The following is a 16,202-nucleotide window of genomic DNA, read 5'->3' as shown; positions in this document are numbered from 1 at the left end:
AAATAAAAATGCAAAGAGCATCGAAGAAGTCTCGTGGAGACGAAACGCGCCGCGTCGACTTTGATGGCTATGATTCTGTACTGTTTTTAAAATAATTGAATGAAGTATCATCTATCAAATACAAAATAAAAGAAGAAGAAAGTTTTTCATAATTGAAGTCTTTAATAATTCTTTCTTGGGAGATTACTTTTTCTGATTATGAATAACACTGACTTTGAGAACTATTAATTTTGTTACATTACTTATGACAATTTAATATATGGGTTTGTGCTGAGTCTTTCTGAATCTAATATTTCTAATCTGGTGATGAAGACATTGTACTTTGGTGGGTGAAATGAACATGTATATGGTTCGTTATTCTCACTGTCTACCACCATTACCTCAACACTATCGTCATCGCTAATCAAATCATTAGGCATAAAAGGTTAATTGTTTACAAGTATTCTTGAATCTGGAATTTTGACCTTGTTTGCCTACTCTGGAGAAATGGCCAATTTCCTTGCACTTGAAACATGTGCTATTTATCGCAGGACAATTACTAAGCTGAGCAGTATGTCTTGTACTACCACACCTGAAACACTGTCTGGTTTTTATATTAGTAACAGGTTTAGATCTTACACTGGTTTCAGTATTGCTCTTAGGAACAGTTTTTTTATGACACAAACATCACAAGGCTTATCTGTAACGGCATCATTTTTGCTGGTTTCACCACTTGGGGCCAGAAGTAGGTAGTGATTTAGCGATCGCAAACGCTGAAATTCACCGAATTTCAACGTTTGCGATCAATAAAACCCAATGCGTAATGCAAAGGCAGAAACACCGAATCACAAAATAAGGAATCACTAAAACCAATGGAATGAACCTAGTGATTCCTTATTTAGCGATTATGCCACACCGACTCACTATTTATCGAAACACTAAATAAGGAATCGCTAAATAAAGTCGCGGAACAATGTACCTAAAATCGCTAATACCGATTCCATTAACAATCACTAAGTAAGAGTTGCAAATTACCACTAATTCAAAGCAGGTGGTAACCAGGTGCATAGCATATAAACAGCCCCAGAATGCATCTGCGTGAACACAATGGCGGCCCTCTATGTTATTGCAAGGTGGATACGGATACAAGCTGCAGCTCAAAGGATCTGGCGACAACAGGAACACGTATACAGACTGCGCATCACACTAGTCCAAGTCACAGAAGCAGAAATCCATGAGAGGTACGGGCTACACCCAAACACCATCCTGGACCTGATACGTGACCTGCACCCTCTCCTGGAGCACCAGACACCAAGAGCACATGTAATGCATTCACATGTGCAGGTCCTCTGTTGCCTGCACCTACTAGCATCCGGCAGTTACCGTGGGGTAATAGCTGTGGCTGGTGGTGTCTCACAGAGTTGCCTGTCACGTTTTTTCCACAAATTCCTGGATGCCATGATGCAAAGGATGCACCACTTCATCCGGTTCCCCAGCACACAGTTGGAACTGCACAAGACAAAGATGGACTTTTATCAGAAGGCCCAGTTCCCACATGTAATATGCATTGACGGGACCCAGATACCAATCTGCCCCCCGCTGCTACTGAGTACACTGAGTACTACTGAGTACTGAGTACATCTACCGTAACGGCAAATCAACACATTCAATCAACGTACAGGTCATATGTGATGTGTCCCACATCATTACCAGCATCCTAGCTAAATTTCTAGGGAGCACCCATGATTCCTACATCTTCAAGAACAGTGGGATCTATACTCATCTAGCTCGGGGTGAATTTGGAGAAGGATATCTGCTAGGTAAATAAATGTGACACACCCTGATGTCTACCTTTGATGTATCTATTACTGACTGCGAATAATCTGCCTACCTTTAACACCTAGGTGATAGCGCTTATGCGGTGCGAGCATTCATCCTGACTCCATACCTCAACCCATCTACCCCAAGTGAAAGGCGATTTAATGTTGCACATAAATCAACAAGGAATGTGGTGGAGCATACATTCGGACTCCTCAGAAGCAGCTTCCGTTGCCTGCCCAAAAATGGAGGTGCACGGCAGTACCGCCCTGTCACCTGCTGCAAAATAATAGCAAACTGCCATGCTGCATAACCTGGCTACAAGGAAAAGAACACCCGTGGAACTGACTGAATCAGGGGAAGAGAATTGGCCACAGCACAGCGCAGCAGGAGTCGCAGCAGCACCAGATGGGAGACACAGATGGGCTGAGATCACACACAACTATTTCTGAGTAAGTAATGAGACAAAGCAAGTAACTGCAATAGCGTGACAGTGTTTAATTGACATTCAGTCAGGCAATAGGACAGCACACCGCCACACCATGATGGCCTCACAGTGCCTCAACAACCCCAAAATGGCATAGATACTCCCTATGCAATGTTCACAATCCCATCATTATGTCAGATGGGTTAATTTGCCCATCTACAAATGCCAGTCGATGCCTGGTTTATTTTCTGCGCCCACGTGCAGCACTGCTGCATTCACTAGGCACACTGTCCTCCCTAGCGGTCTGTCCTGCGGCTGGCCCATGCGCCCCACTGCGCCTCCTGTACTCCTGTAATGGGAGAGTGATGCTCTTGAGACTTGTTGCCTCCTCACTTTCACCCCCATTCCCCGATCCTGTGGCAGCGATTTGCGAGTTCTGCAGCACCTCCAGGGCACTGGTGACTGTGGCCAATCCCCTTGTGATGTCACGGCTGCACTTGGCCATCTCCAGCTGCATGGCCATCGAGCTCCTGCTGAGTACATGGGTGGCATTGCATAGCCAGTTCACTGCATTGGTGTACCCATCCAACCTCTGTCTGTCCCTGTGCCTTGCCCCACGTTCACTTCCCATCTTGCTGCATAACAGCCTAACAGCCTCTGACATGTCCCGCATGCCCTCAGCCACGGTGTTGTTGAGGCAGTATATGGCCTCCTTCATGTCGCGCATGTGTTTGTTGTTCGATACCATCTGGCGTTGCATTGCCCTCATTGTTGTGCCTTGCAGGCGCTGCAAGGCCTCCTCTAACTAAGGACTGTGTTCCCTTGGTCGGCGTCTCCGGGCACCTGTGTTGCCAAGCTCCATGGGGGACTGTGTTTCTGCCGTGTGTCCATCCTCATCCTGCGGAGTCTGTTGGGCCCCCATGCTCTCCTCCTCTGAGCCCTCCATTTCCTGAAGGCTAGCCACTGTGTGCCTCCTGGCTCTCCGTGGTGGTGGTGGTGGTGTTGGTGATTGTGGTGGTGGTGATGGTGGTGGTGGTGATGTGACCTCAGCAGGTGACAGAACATCCTCTTCTAGTGTGTTGGGCTTCCTGGTTGCCTCATCTATCTCCCCTCTTGCAGTCGGGCGCGATGGCTCACCTGTGGATACAGAATGTCCATTTACTTGTGTAGCAGCATTTGCCTTACAATAAATTAATGACTGCTAATCTAACTGTATGGCTCCCGCTTGCTTATCTACTGATGTGTATGACATGCATTTGGGTTCAGTGAACTGACTGCTAAGCTATTAGTTGATTAGGACTACGTCTCCCATGATGCATTGCTGGATATTGGCAAAGCATGGCCTGGAGTGGGATTCTTGTAGGGTAATTGGGGATTGGAGGTTGGGGGGGGGCACAGTATGCTGTGCATGCTTCTTACCTTGTCTGTTGGCTCCTGTGGCTGAACTGTCCACGTCCCCAATACCAAAGAAGCTCTTCGGCTGGAGGGTGGACTCCACCATTTGTTCCAAGGTAGTCATTGCAGGCGCTATTGACGTTCCCCCACCTGTTTTTCTGGCTTGTTTGAGCCTGTCAGCCACCCTCTCCTTGGCACGCTTCCTGAGATCATACCTACACTTTTTAAGTTCCTCTATCGAGCGCTGGGTCTCGCCGATGGTATTGATTTTCTGCTGGATCACAAGCCATATTTTCCTTCTTTGGGATTCGGGAATGTGCAGTGATTTTTTTCCAAAGAGCTGGTCGTGATCCTTCACCACCTCCTTAATCAGTACCTCCAACTCCCTCTCACTGAACTTATGTTTTCTATTACTCTCTCCAGCATCCTTTCCCTTCTCCTGTGTGTCCATGGTATCTTTGGTGGGCCAGCAAGGTAATTGGTGTGCAGCTCCTGGGGTTTTGCTTCAGACCTATGCCTCTCCCACAGCTTCAGGATCAGTGTAACAGCATGGGAGTAGCCACTTCCTGTTTGTGAGGTCATCAGGAAGCACTTGATTGGCTGAGTCAGAGATTTACGATTACCAGGTATGCTGAATACCGATTCGGTAATAAGGAATCACTAATGCCTAATCGGTAGTAAATATTCTGTATTTATTTTAGCAGATATTACCAAATCGGATGTATGTCATTACATCACATTCTAATACCACGCATACCATTACAACGCGGGTATTACAACGTGATGTCAATGACATCGCATGCCATTACATTGCAAACTTTTACCACGAGTATGCTTTTACCACGCATGCCATTACAACGCAAAGGCATGCGTGGTAAAACTATATTTATGGTAAAAGTATGCAAGGTAAGTTACATCCCTATCCCTACACCTACACAACAGACTACTCCCACCCCTACACTACCCCTACCCAAAAACACTACCACACTACTACACTATCCACACTACTCCCACCCTTACACTACCCAAAACCACTACTACACTACCCACACTACTCCCACCCTTACACTACCCTAAAACCTAAAACACTAATACGCTACCCACACTACTCCCACCCCTACACTACCGTAAACCCTAAAACACTACTACGCTACCCACACTACTCCCACCCCTACACTACCCTAAACCTTAAAACACTACTACGCTACCCACACTACTCCCACCCCTACACTATCCTAAACGCTAAAACACTACTACGCTACCCACACTACTCCCACCCCTACACAACCCTAAACCCTAAAACACTACTACACTACCCACACTACTCCCACCCATACACTACCCTAAACCCTAAAACACTACTACGCTACTCACACTACTTCCACCCCTACACTACCCTAAAACACTACTATGCTACGCACACTACTCCCTCCCCTACACTACCCTAAACCCTAAAACACTACTAAGCTACCCACACTACTCCCACCCCAACACTACCCTAAACCCTAAAACACTACTACGCTACCCACACTACTCCCACCCCTACACTACCCTAAACCCTAATACACTACAATAAACAAACACTACAGCACTACACTACCCTAAAACTTAAATCGCTACACTACATAAACACTACACTACCCTCCCTAATACACTACACTAAATAAACACAACACCACAATACACACTAAAACATTTTTAAAAAAACACACACAAACATTACCACACTACTTTTAAACTACCCTAAACCCTACATAAGTAACCCCCACCCCATGCACAAACCCCCTTACCTCTCTCCTCTCCAGCGTCGCCTTCGGATCCTGCTTCCTCCTTTCTGCTTGCTTCACGTCGTTGTGAGGAAACAGCCTAAGTTTCCTCACAACGACGTGAATAGCCGCCCCCGCCGCCGTCATTACACATTACATTGCATGCGTTGTAAAAGCGCATGCAATGTAATGGTATGCGTGGTTTTACCACTCGATGTAACATCGCATGCGTTGTAATGCATGCGATGTAAAAGCAACGCGTGGTAAAACCCGCGTTGTAATGGCTGTTCCCCACCAAATCACTATCTTTTAGCAATTTTTTTGCTCGATCAGGAATTGAGAGTCCTCAATAGCGATTCGGTAAAAATTGCTATTAAACAGTCACAATTTGGGTTTTACCTACATCTGGCACTTAATTCCTTAACATACAAGGAAGTATTCTCAATACGTTTAGCTAATTCCAAAGTTTTTTCCAGTGTGGGATCTTAACAGTTTTTCGTGCATCTTGTTATTACAAGTTCTATTGATCACTTGATCATGTATGATCTCATCTCTGAGCTCACCAAATTTACAAGAGGGAGCAAAGGTCCTTTGCGCAGGTACAAACTGATCAATCAACTAACCCTGGTTTTGGGCATGGGAGAAAAATGTGTGCTGCTCAACTACCACACTAACTTTTTTACCAAAATTCACTTCCAATGCAGCTAAGGCATTTTTAAAAACATCTTCTTCCTCATCCGATTCAGCATCAACATTCCTACCTTCTCTTGGTAGAGTCTTTAAGACTTTTCTGCCTTCTACTCCAAGATTATGTTTCAAAATGGCTAACTTCCTTTCTGGATATTAGAATTATAAAAGACTATTATAGAGCAAGTCACCACGAACATAAAGGTCATCATAGTGCACAACACCTCAAAAGGTAAATAAAGAAAGTAATAATTCACCTTATAGGCAATAATCCTAACCTCTTGGATGCTCATGACGAGCTCAGCTCGTCATGAGCGACGGCGCTCCGGTGCTCATGACGAGCTGAGCTCGTCATGACCACGCCCATTCCGTGGATCGCTTGCACGCTGGGCTGATTCCCCTGCTGTGCTGAACGTTCCTTTGGGACGGGCGCGGTCATGACGAGCTCAGCTCGTCATGAGCACCGGAGCGCCGTGGCTCATGACGAGCTGACCTCGTCGTGAGCATGGGGGCACTGTACGCGACCCCCCGGCCCCCAGCACAGCAGGGGAATCCCCCCAGCTGCGAAGGGGCAAAAGTACTCGGTTCATAAGAATCCCAAAATCTTATCCATATAAACCACTATAAGAATCAAATGTTATAAAAGAAATTAGCATGTATCTTCCTTTCTTTTGTTCATCGATACATAAAGTTAAAACGGACATTCCTCCGCAAAAATTCATAATCAACTGTTCAATCACGAAGTGTCTAAAATAACGGTAGACAAAATATCTAGTCCTCTTATAAAGTCTCACTATCCAACTCAATAACCCACCAGTATATTGATCAAAAAGGCGCTCAACATGAGCTCGAAATATGTAAATCTCCTATTAACGTTACACGTATAATCCTGAATCAAATGCCATCCATACAATGTGCTTACCTGTCCTACAATGTGCGTAGGTCAAAAGTTTAGTCAACTTATAATACCAATTAGTCACTATATGAGATTAAATTATCTTCTTTGGTCCTGTAAGATAAACATCCCTGTATGTACTAACTCGATATTACATGTTTTGTGTACAGAAAAATTATCAGTAAAAGTTATCTATCATTGTCCTGTCTCACCTGGAATCTCCAGTATATCGTCAATCACGAGTACATGACCTACAGTGAATAAAAAAACAAATCAATACAACTAAGAGTAGAACTTATAAAAATTAGGTTAGTGACAAAAGTTCAATACCACTCACTAGACACGAAGTGTTCGTCGCTAGCAGGTAGTCTCGTGTAACTTTGCGTACTGCCCGAGCGCCATTTTGGACACAGTATATAAGGCTAGGAAGCATGGGCGCCATGTTTAAAAGGTAAACAGTACTACAAAGTATTAATTTTCACCTATTAATAATCCCCTAGATATTTACAATAAGATTACAACCCTATTTCTACACCCGATTCAGTACTTAAGTTTTATTTCATGTATAAAGATCCATATTATGACCGAAGTCCGTCTTTACTTCCAAAGATGAAAAAATATACGGCGATTAGTCTCTGAGTTCCGTTTGATGATTATCATTTTCAATCTGCTAGTAACTACTCCAAAAGGGGATCTCAAATCATTTACTAGGAATTACAATTCACAAATATTGTTGTACACTTGTAATAAAACAATATAATTATATATATATTTATGCAATATTATGAGTCGAACCCGGGAATTCCTGCATCTGAGGCTGGTGCATTCATGCTAAGCCAGATAATATCCCGACTCTTAATACTTGTCATATCTCCTTGTAAGTCTTAATCTTTCCAATTGACCGCAATGTGAAAAGTCAAAGTAAGAAAATAGGCAAAGTAGAGAAGAAAAACACCTTCACGAAATTAGTATATTCATCACAAAGTTTCAAGAGAAGACGAGGGGAGGAGTTTAAAGAGTAGGAAGAAACACATTTAAACATATCAATATCCCATATAAATTTTGTAAAGCAAGGGCAAACAGTTCCACGTTCCCACAAACCTTTCTCAGTCTGGTCAAATAAATTATATCATTAACATTATTCATTTGAGAAAAAGTCATTCACTTTGCTTAAAATAATGGTCGTCTTATACTCGTAACAGCATATTCTTCAGCCTTTTACCCTAAACAATTTATCTATTACAAGCAATTATCACAGTATCTTAACAATAATGACATCTGTATTCATAGTCAATGGAGAATAATATGCATGAGAACAAATAAAATTACACAAGCTGATAATTAAAATGGAGGGGCCAAAATACATAACCTTTACAATTACAATTTGATACATTCCAACACCTGTCTGAGAATACAATTCTTATTGTCTAAGAAAGTATTGTAGCTCTGAATCTAGATTCATCCCCCGTTCTACAGACCTCAATTTCATAATCCACATAGCTTCTGTTCTTCTTAATTTCAACACTCTGTTACCACCTCTCCTGTCTATTTTAACTTGATCAATGCCATAGTAACTGAATTTGTGTCTATCTTTATTATCATAATTTTGTACCATGTGTGCTGAGATCGGTTATCTAGTATCACCATTCTTTAGAGCACGAAAATGCTCTACCCTCCTGTCTCTTAATCTACGTATGGTACTTCCAACGTAAATGTTCGTGCATGTGCATACAGTAACATTAATAACATAGGTTGTATCACAGTTAATGAATGTATTGATCTTATGAGTTCCTGTATCATTAAAAACTGAATTCATTAACTCTCCTCACCGCCCATCTAAATGAGCTGCAACTACCACAACAGAGAAAACCCTTCAATTGATTGCCTAACCAGTTAGTATTAGGTAATTCTCTCGGATAACTGGGACTGATAATATTAGATAGGGTCATTCTTTTTCTAAAAGTCAATCAATCAATCAATCAGAGCATTTATAGAGCGCACTACTCACCCGGAGGGTCTCAAGGCGCTGGGGGGGCGCTACTGCTCGAACAGCCAGGTCTTGAGCTGCTTCCTGAAGGCGAGGTGGTCTTGGGTCAGGCGGAGGTGCGTCGGAAGGGAGTTCCAAGTCTTGGCAGCCAGGTTGGAGAAGGACCTTCCACCTGTGGTGGCTCTTCGGATGTGGGGGACGGCGGCGAGGGCGTGGCTGGTCGATCGAAGGTGGCGTTTGGGAGCGTAGAAATTGAGGCGGCTGTTGAGGTATCCTGAGCCTTGGTTGTGTAGGGCTTTGTGTGCGTGGGTGAGGAGCCGGAAGGTGATTCTCTTGTTGACCGGGAGCCAGTGCAGGTCTCTCAGGTGTCCGGAGATGTGGCTGCGGCGGGGGATGTCCAGGATGAGTCGTGCTGAGGTGTTCTGGATCCGCTGGAGTCTCTTCTGGAGTTTGGCGGTGGTTCCGGCGTAGAGGGAGTTGCCGTAGTCCAGACGGCTGGTGACGAGGGCCTGGGTGACCGTCTTCTTGGTCTCGGTGGGTATCCATCGGAAGATCTTACGTAGCATGCGCAGGATGTTGAAGCATGACGAGGAGACGGCATTGACTTGTCTGGTCATGGAGAGGGAGGAGTCCAGGATGAAGCCCAGGTTGCGTGCTTGGTCTGTTGGTTTGGGTGCGCTGCCCAGGGCGGGGGGCCACCAGGAGTCGTCCCAGGCGGAGGGTGAGGATCCCAGGATGAGGACTTCAGTCTTGTCCGAGTTCAGTTTCAGGCGGCTGTTCGACATCCATTTGGCAACGTCTGTCATCCCTTCGTGCAGGTTGGCTCTGGCGGTGGCGGGGTCGTTGGTGAGGGAGAGGATCAGCTGGGTGTCGTCGGCGTAGGAGATGATGTTGAGGTTGTGCTGGCGTGCGATGGCTGCGAGGGGGCTCATGTAGGTGTTGAACAGCGTGGGGCTGAGCGATGATCCTTGTGGTACGCCGCAGATGACTTCGGTGGCCTCTGATCTGAACGGGGGGAGGCGGACTCTCTGTGTCCTTCCGGCGAGGAAGGAGATGATCCACACCAGTGCCTTCTCCTGGATTCCGACGTTGCTGAGGCGTTGTACTAGGGTACGGTGGCAGACAGTGTCGAAGGCCGCGGAGAGGTCTAGGAGGATGAGGGCCGCTGTTTCTCCATTGTTGAGCAGGGCTCGGATGTCATCGGTAGCTGCGATCAGGGCGGTCTCGGTGCTGTGGTTGGCCCGGAAGCCAGACTGCGAGAGGTCGAGGGAACCGTTCGTCTCGAGGAAGGCGGCCAGTTGCTTGTTGATGGTCTTCTCGATGACTTTTGCCGGAAACGGGAGCAGCGAGATGGGGCGGTAGTTCTTGAGGTCGGTGGGGTCGGCTGATGGTTTCTTAAGTAGAGCGCTGAGTTCGGCGTGCTTCCAGCTCTCCGGGAAGGTGGCGGTGTCGAAGAAGGTGTTGATGATGTCCCGCAGGTGGGGTGCGATGACAGCGTCGGCCTTGTTGAAGACGTGGTGAGGGCAGGGGTCTGTCGGAGATCCGGAGTGGATGGAGTTCATCGTGCGGCAGGTGTCTTCTGTGCTGATCGGGGTCCAGGCGTGGAGGGTGGTGGTGGGGGGCGGTGGTTCGGTCGTGGCGTGCATCGGTTGAGTGCTGAAGCTGTTGTGTATGTCCGCGATCTTGTTGTGGAAGTAGGAGGCGAGGAAGTTGCAGAGGTCTTGTGACGGGGTGATGTCGTTGTTTCCGGCGTTGGGGTTGGAGAGCTCTTTCACGATGTTGAAGAGTTCCTTGCTGTTGTGTGCGTTGTTGTCCAGTCGATCCTTGAATGCGGTTTTCTTGGTGGCGTGGATCAGTTGGTGGTGTTTTCGGGTGGCGAGCTTGAGGGCAGTCATGTTGTCCGGTGTTGGGTCTCTGCGCCAGGTTTTCTCGAGTGCTCTGCAGTTCTTCTTGGAGCTCTTGAGTTCGTCGTTAAACCATGGGGCTTTTTTGTTTCCGGGTCTGCTCGGTGGGGTCTTCAGAGGGGCGAGGTCGTCGGCGCAGTCGCTGATCCATTTCGTGAGGTTGGTGGCTGCTTGGCCGGGGTTTGTTGTGCTGGTGGGAGGGTTCTTGCTCAGGGATGTGGCGAGCTGGTCTGTAGTGATCTTGTTCCAGCTTCTGCGGGGAACCTGTTGCTGGTGATGGTGGAGCGTGGTTCTTCTGAAGCTGAAGTGGACGCAGCTGTGGTCCGTCCAGTGCAGTCCCGTGGCGTGGCTGAAGGCGATGTCCTTGCTGGAGGAGAAGACCGGGTCGAGCGTGTGTCCGGCGTAATGGGTGGGGGTGTCTACCAGTTGCTTGAGTCCGAGGTTGGCGAGGTTGTCCAGCAGGGTGGTGGTGTTGCGGTCGTTGTTGTTCTCCAGGTGGAAGTTGAGGTCCCCGAGGAGGATGTAGTCGGCGGAGGGGAGGGCGTGTGGGCTGATGAAGTCGGCGATGTCTTCGCTGAATTGTGTGCGGGGTCCCGAGGGTCTGTAGACGAGGGTGCCTCTGAGGGTGGTCTTGGGGTTGACGTGGATCTGGAAGTGCAGGTGTTCGGCGGGAGCGAGGGTGTCGTCGGTGTTGGTCGTGATGCGGATGGAGTTCTTGTGGATGATGGCGATGCCTCCTCCTGTCTGGTTGATGCGGTCCCTCCGGATGATCTTGTAGCCGTCCGGGATGGCGATGGCGATGTCGGGCGCTGAGGAGGCGTTCATCCAGGTTTCCGTGAGGAAGGCGACGTCTGGGGCTGTGGTGTCGATCAGGTTACAGAGCTCGACGGCGTGTCTGTGGATGGAACGGGTGTTGAGCAGGATGCACTTGAGGTGGGTGCTGCTGGAGTTCGGCTTGGTGGGTGCTGGTGTGGCGTGGGTCCGGTTGCAGGTGAACTTGCAGGAGTGGCAGCTGAAGGGTCCGTGGGTGCGTCTCGGTGTGGCTCGGTAGCAACCCGGGGTTCGGCCGGTGTTGAGTGCGATGAGTTCGGTAGCGTCGTAGGTTCGTCGGGTCGGCTTCCGTCGGTGGGGGCCAGGGGTCCTGGCACTGGGCGCGGTCCAGGCGCAGACGGGCGTAGATGGGCTTACCTTTGGCGCGCCCGCTGCGCGTGGCCGCTGCACGTTATCCACTCTGCCATAAGTGGAGAGTGGAGAGGGTGGAGCGAGGGAGGGGCAGCTGGGAGGCGGGAGCGGGGAGGGCACAGAAGGAAGAGGGCGTGGCCGCGAGAACGGCGGCGGGAAGTGGGGAGGGGAGGGCACAGGCGGAACAAGCACGAGAACGTGAGAAATTACAGCAGTCACGGGTCAAAATACACAAAAACTGAACAAAATTAAACTAAGCTATAGTACAGAAAGAAAAACCGGGCAGCAGGGTGCCAGCTGATCCGGCGGCACCGAGATTGAGGGGGAGAGCGCTCACAGAGTGCGAGCGTTGCCTGGCGGTGGAGCACGCCGCAGGGGGAGGCGGGTCAGCTGGGCAGAGGTCTGAGGCGAGGCTGAGCAGCAGCGAGGGGAGAGGGCACCGGCACAGCTGGTGGCCGTGCGGCGCTGGAGTGTCCTGCGAGCAGTGATAGAAGGTTTCTCATTCAAGAAAGGGGAGATATCCGTATCGCTTCTCAACAGGTGCAAGTATTTAGAGAGCAATCCATATAATTTGTTGCTCCCTTCTCCATAATTAGTATCCATTCTAACTCTCTCTTGGTTATCTCCTATCCTCGGGGATCTAGTTTTAGTTTTCAAGGTCTCTTCACTCTGCAACCTGTATGCCCTTCATTTAGATTGATTAATAACCTTCTAATTTTTACCTATGGCTCTAAATCTTGATGCACAAAAACATGTTGTTCTGAGCAATTTCTTCGTGCTCTTATCATTTCCCCGTACGGAATTGCATTTATTTGGCTTCTGGGGTGACAGCTTCCCGCAGGTAATAGTGCATTAGAACCAGTCTCCTTGCGGAACATTCTATTACACAACTTGCCCTTCTCCCCAGTTCATTGTCTAAAAAGATGAGGTGATTGCAATCATGTACAGTAGTAAATCGAATATTTACATCATTAGTATTCAAGTACTCAAAGAATCCCTTTATCTCGTCTTATGTACCTATCCAAATAATGAGGCAATCATCTATGAACTGCCCCAATAATAGATATGATCTATCCATTTACTGCCTCTTGTGCCCCAGATCCACTCCGCCTCAAACCACCCCATAAAGAGGTTGGCAAAAGACAGAGCGAATCTGGAACCCATCGCAGTACCAAGCTTTTGTTTGTACCATTTATCATCAAATAGGAAGATATTATTTTCTAATACCAAACTCGTCATTTCAAGTAATATATTAGTATGATCGTAAAGTTCTGCTGGTCTCTTATTGAAAAAGGTTTGCATTGCATGCAATTCCAATTGATGTTCAATATTAGTATACAATGATACTACATCTAGTGTAGCTAGTATCATCCCTGGCTCCCATACAATGTCATTCATTAGGTTCAGAACATGCTTAGTGTCCTCTAAATGAGAGGGCAAATTCTGTATGTGCGGTCTTAAGTAAATGTAAATAAACTGTGAAATCTTCTCCATTGGTCCCCCAATCTCCAAAATAATAGGTCTCCCGGGTGGCCTTTGTTTATTTTTATGTATTTTTGGTAAACAATATAAACAAGGAGATCGGGGATGTTCAACATTTAGATACATGTATTCATCACGGTCAAGTAACGTTTGATCATACCACACTTTAAGTTTACAATTGATCTTACTCGTAACTCCCTTTAGGGGGTTCACTGTCACTCTTTCATAATACTTATCATCATTAAGTTGAGAAAAGACTTTCTGATTGTAATCAGACTTACTCATCACGACGATGTTTCCATCCTTGTCTGCCATTCTTATGATCACATCTGGTTTATGTGTCAAAGTTTTTAGTGCTTCCCTTTCTTTCCTCGTTAAATTACCTTTCTTCTTAAATCTCTTCTCTCCCTTTTCCATGTCAATTAACCTGTCAATATCCAAATGAACCGCCTTATAAAAAGCATCTATCAAATTACCAGAGGCCAATTGAGGAGGCCAACGTGACTTGATTTTGAGTCCACTACCATCACTGTAACTCTGATTAATCTCCAAATCGTCAAGTAATTGGGACATTGTTACCGGATCCTCCTCACTTTCTGTTAATGACAACAGTAATCTAGTGTCATGTATTTCTTGTATTGTAAGGTTACTCAACTCTGTTTTATTAAAAATAGGTCTAGGAGTATATGGTTGATATGCAAAGTATTTCTTTATTTTTAACAAATCTGTAAAGATCAACTTTAGTTAAATACCAATCTATCCTTGTCAATGGGCAAAAACTCAAGCCTTTCTTCAAAAGTGAAATCATATCTGTAGACAGGTTAAGTGAGGAAAGGTTAATATTCTATATCTCTTTAGTAATGACTAAGGATGCATTCATTTCTTCCACGATCGGGTTCTTATTCCTTGTCTTATTTTTGGTCCTTTCTTTTCCTCTTGTTCCTCTTCTGGTCTTTGTCCAACTGATTCTCGAAATTTCACCCCTGCTTCTCGATTGCCAATTCTTATCCTTCGAACTTCCTGTAAAAAATTATTCTCACCTGATGTAACTATTTGTGAATCACACGAATCCTCATTCTCACTACTGGAGATATTACTTGAGGTGGAATGTGCATCACTCACACTAGAGATATCACCCTTCTTCTTAGGAGTCTGGTCCTTATTCATCAAATAATCAAATCGGCGTGCAAATGTAAATATACGTCCGGCTCTATAATCATTTTCATCACGTTTCAGTTTTCTAGCCTTCCTCCTCTTGATGTCTGCTTGTAAATTAGTTAATATCTCATCCAATATGGTATAATTTTTAACTGTAGCTTCTGGTAAATTCAACTGTTTAATCTCATCCCCACAAGTCTGAATCTCTATAAGTAATTCGGTAATTTTCCTTTCTGCATTCTCTATTAAGATGTTAATCAAGTTTCTTGAGCTATTTGTCAAATCTTTCTCCCATGTATCTAAAAGATCAGGTCCCAACTCTTCGTACGTTGGTACTATCTGTGACCTCAGTCCTCTCGGTATCCTGTTTAATGCTAGATATTGTTCTACAGTAGCGGCATCCCACCATTTATTAAGTTCCGCTTCCTTTAAGCATTCCAATTTAATAAACTTGGCTCTCAAGCCTTCTTGTTTAGGGTTCTTACTCATTCCGACAGCTGTACATATTGAAGAACCAGCATTCAAGTTACTGAATAATTCCTGAGCTCTTTGTCCCTTTTCATTATGACCCCAGTGGCTGCCCACACCTGTATGGAATCAAACTAAATACGAATCCCCTGGTAACCAGGTTTCTGATAGGGCGCTCAACCATATATAAGTGTAATGTAACAATTTCTCGAGTAGGATGATGCATATTTCTACAATTATGACAGAATAAAAACCTACGACTGACAATCTGAAGAAGGACACTCTATTGAATTGAGTTATCAGCACAATATTATTTGTTATGTGGACCGTTGTTTAGCTGTATCTATTTTGAATAATTTGAATGTTTAACTTACTTTAACATATATTGGAATCAAATTTACAGTTAGTGCTCAGGGAGAAAAGATTTGTATAATTGTGTAGTGCCTACTATGTGGGCTTAGTGGGGTCTTCTGGTAACCGGCCTCTTTTTCACCCTTTTTGAAACACTTCATCCTACTAGAGAAACTGTTAGATTACCCTTATATACGGTTGAGCGCCCTATCAGAAACCTGGTTACCGGGGGATTTGTATTTAGTTTGTTCTTTTTGGATATATATTCATCACCACCAATTGCGTCTAAATAGGTGATGAAGGCCTTTCTCCATGCCTCTCAACCCATGCAAGGTTGGCCTGGATGTTCCAAAAATGTAGGAGGCACAGCGATGTTGTAGGAAGTCATACTGTTACATACATGGGAGATGGTTACCAAAAGTAAATTGGAAGATAGAAGAAAAGTTGTGCCTATCACTGGGTTAGATAAGCTGAAAATTGTAATTTCTGGCGGCTTTTGCACCAAAATGGTATATAGGAGAGATGCAATACGTGCTTTTAGCTGCAAAGTTGAGAAGAATTAAAAGAAGTTGTAACAAGAAAAAAAAAAATGAACAAGTGATCTAGAAACAGAAGAAAACACAAGGTGTGTGTGTCACCATGGCGTGCTGAAATTGGACCAAAGTGCAAAAAAATAAGAGTGCACTTTATTCTGAATCTAAGT

General features: G+C 45.6%; 1 long non-coding RNA gene across 2 annotated transcripts in view; it reads left to right on the top strand.

Annotated features, from left to right (window-relative positions):
* The first annotated feature begins 2,127 nt into the window (after window positions 1–2,127).
* The window catches only part of LOC144819291 (uncharacterized), a 102,267-nt gene continuing 88,192 nt past the window's right edge, over window positions 2,128–16,202 (top strand). For both annotated transcript variants that reach the window (XR_013607267.1, XR_013607266.1), the window contains exon 1: window positions 2,128–2,249. This is a non-coding gene — a long non-coding RNA (uncharacterized LOC144819291). The remainder of the gene's footprint in view (window positions 2,250–16,202) is intronic.

This window comes from Lissotriton helveticus, chromosome 2_1 (genome assembly GCF_964261635.1).
Source record: "Lissotriton helveticus chromosome 2_1, aLisHel1.1, whole genome shotgun sequence".
NCBI lineage: Eukaryota > Metazoa > Chordata > Amphibia > Caudata > Salamandridae > Lissotriton > Lissotriton helveticus.
The sequence above is the reverse complement of the archived record's forward strand: the minus strand, read 5'-3'. Positions and strand labels throughout refer to the sequence as shown.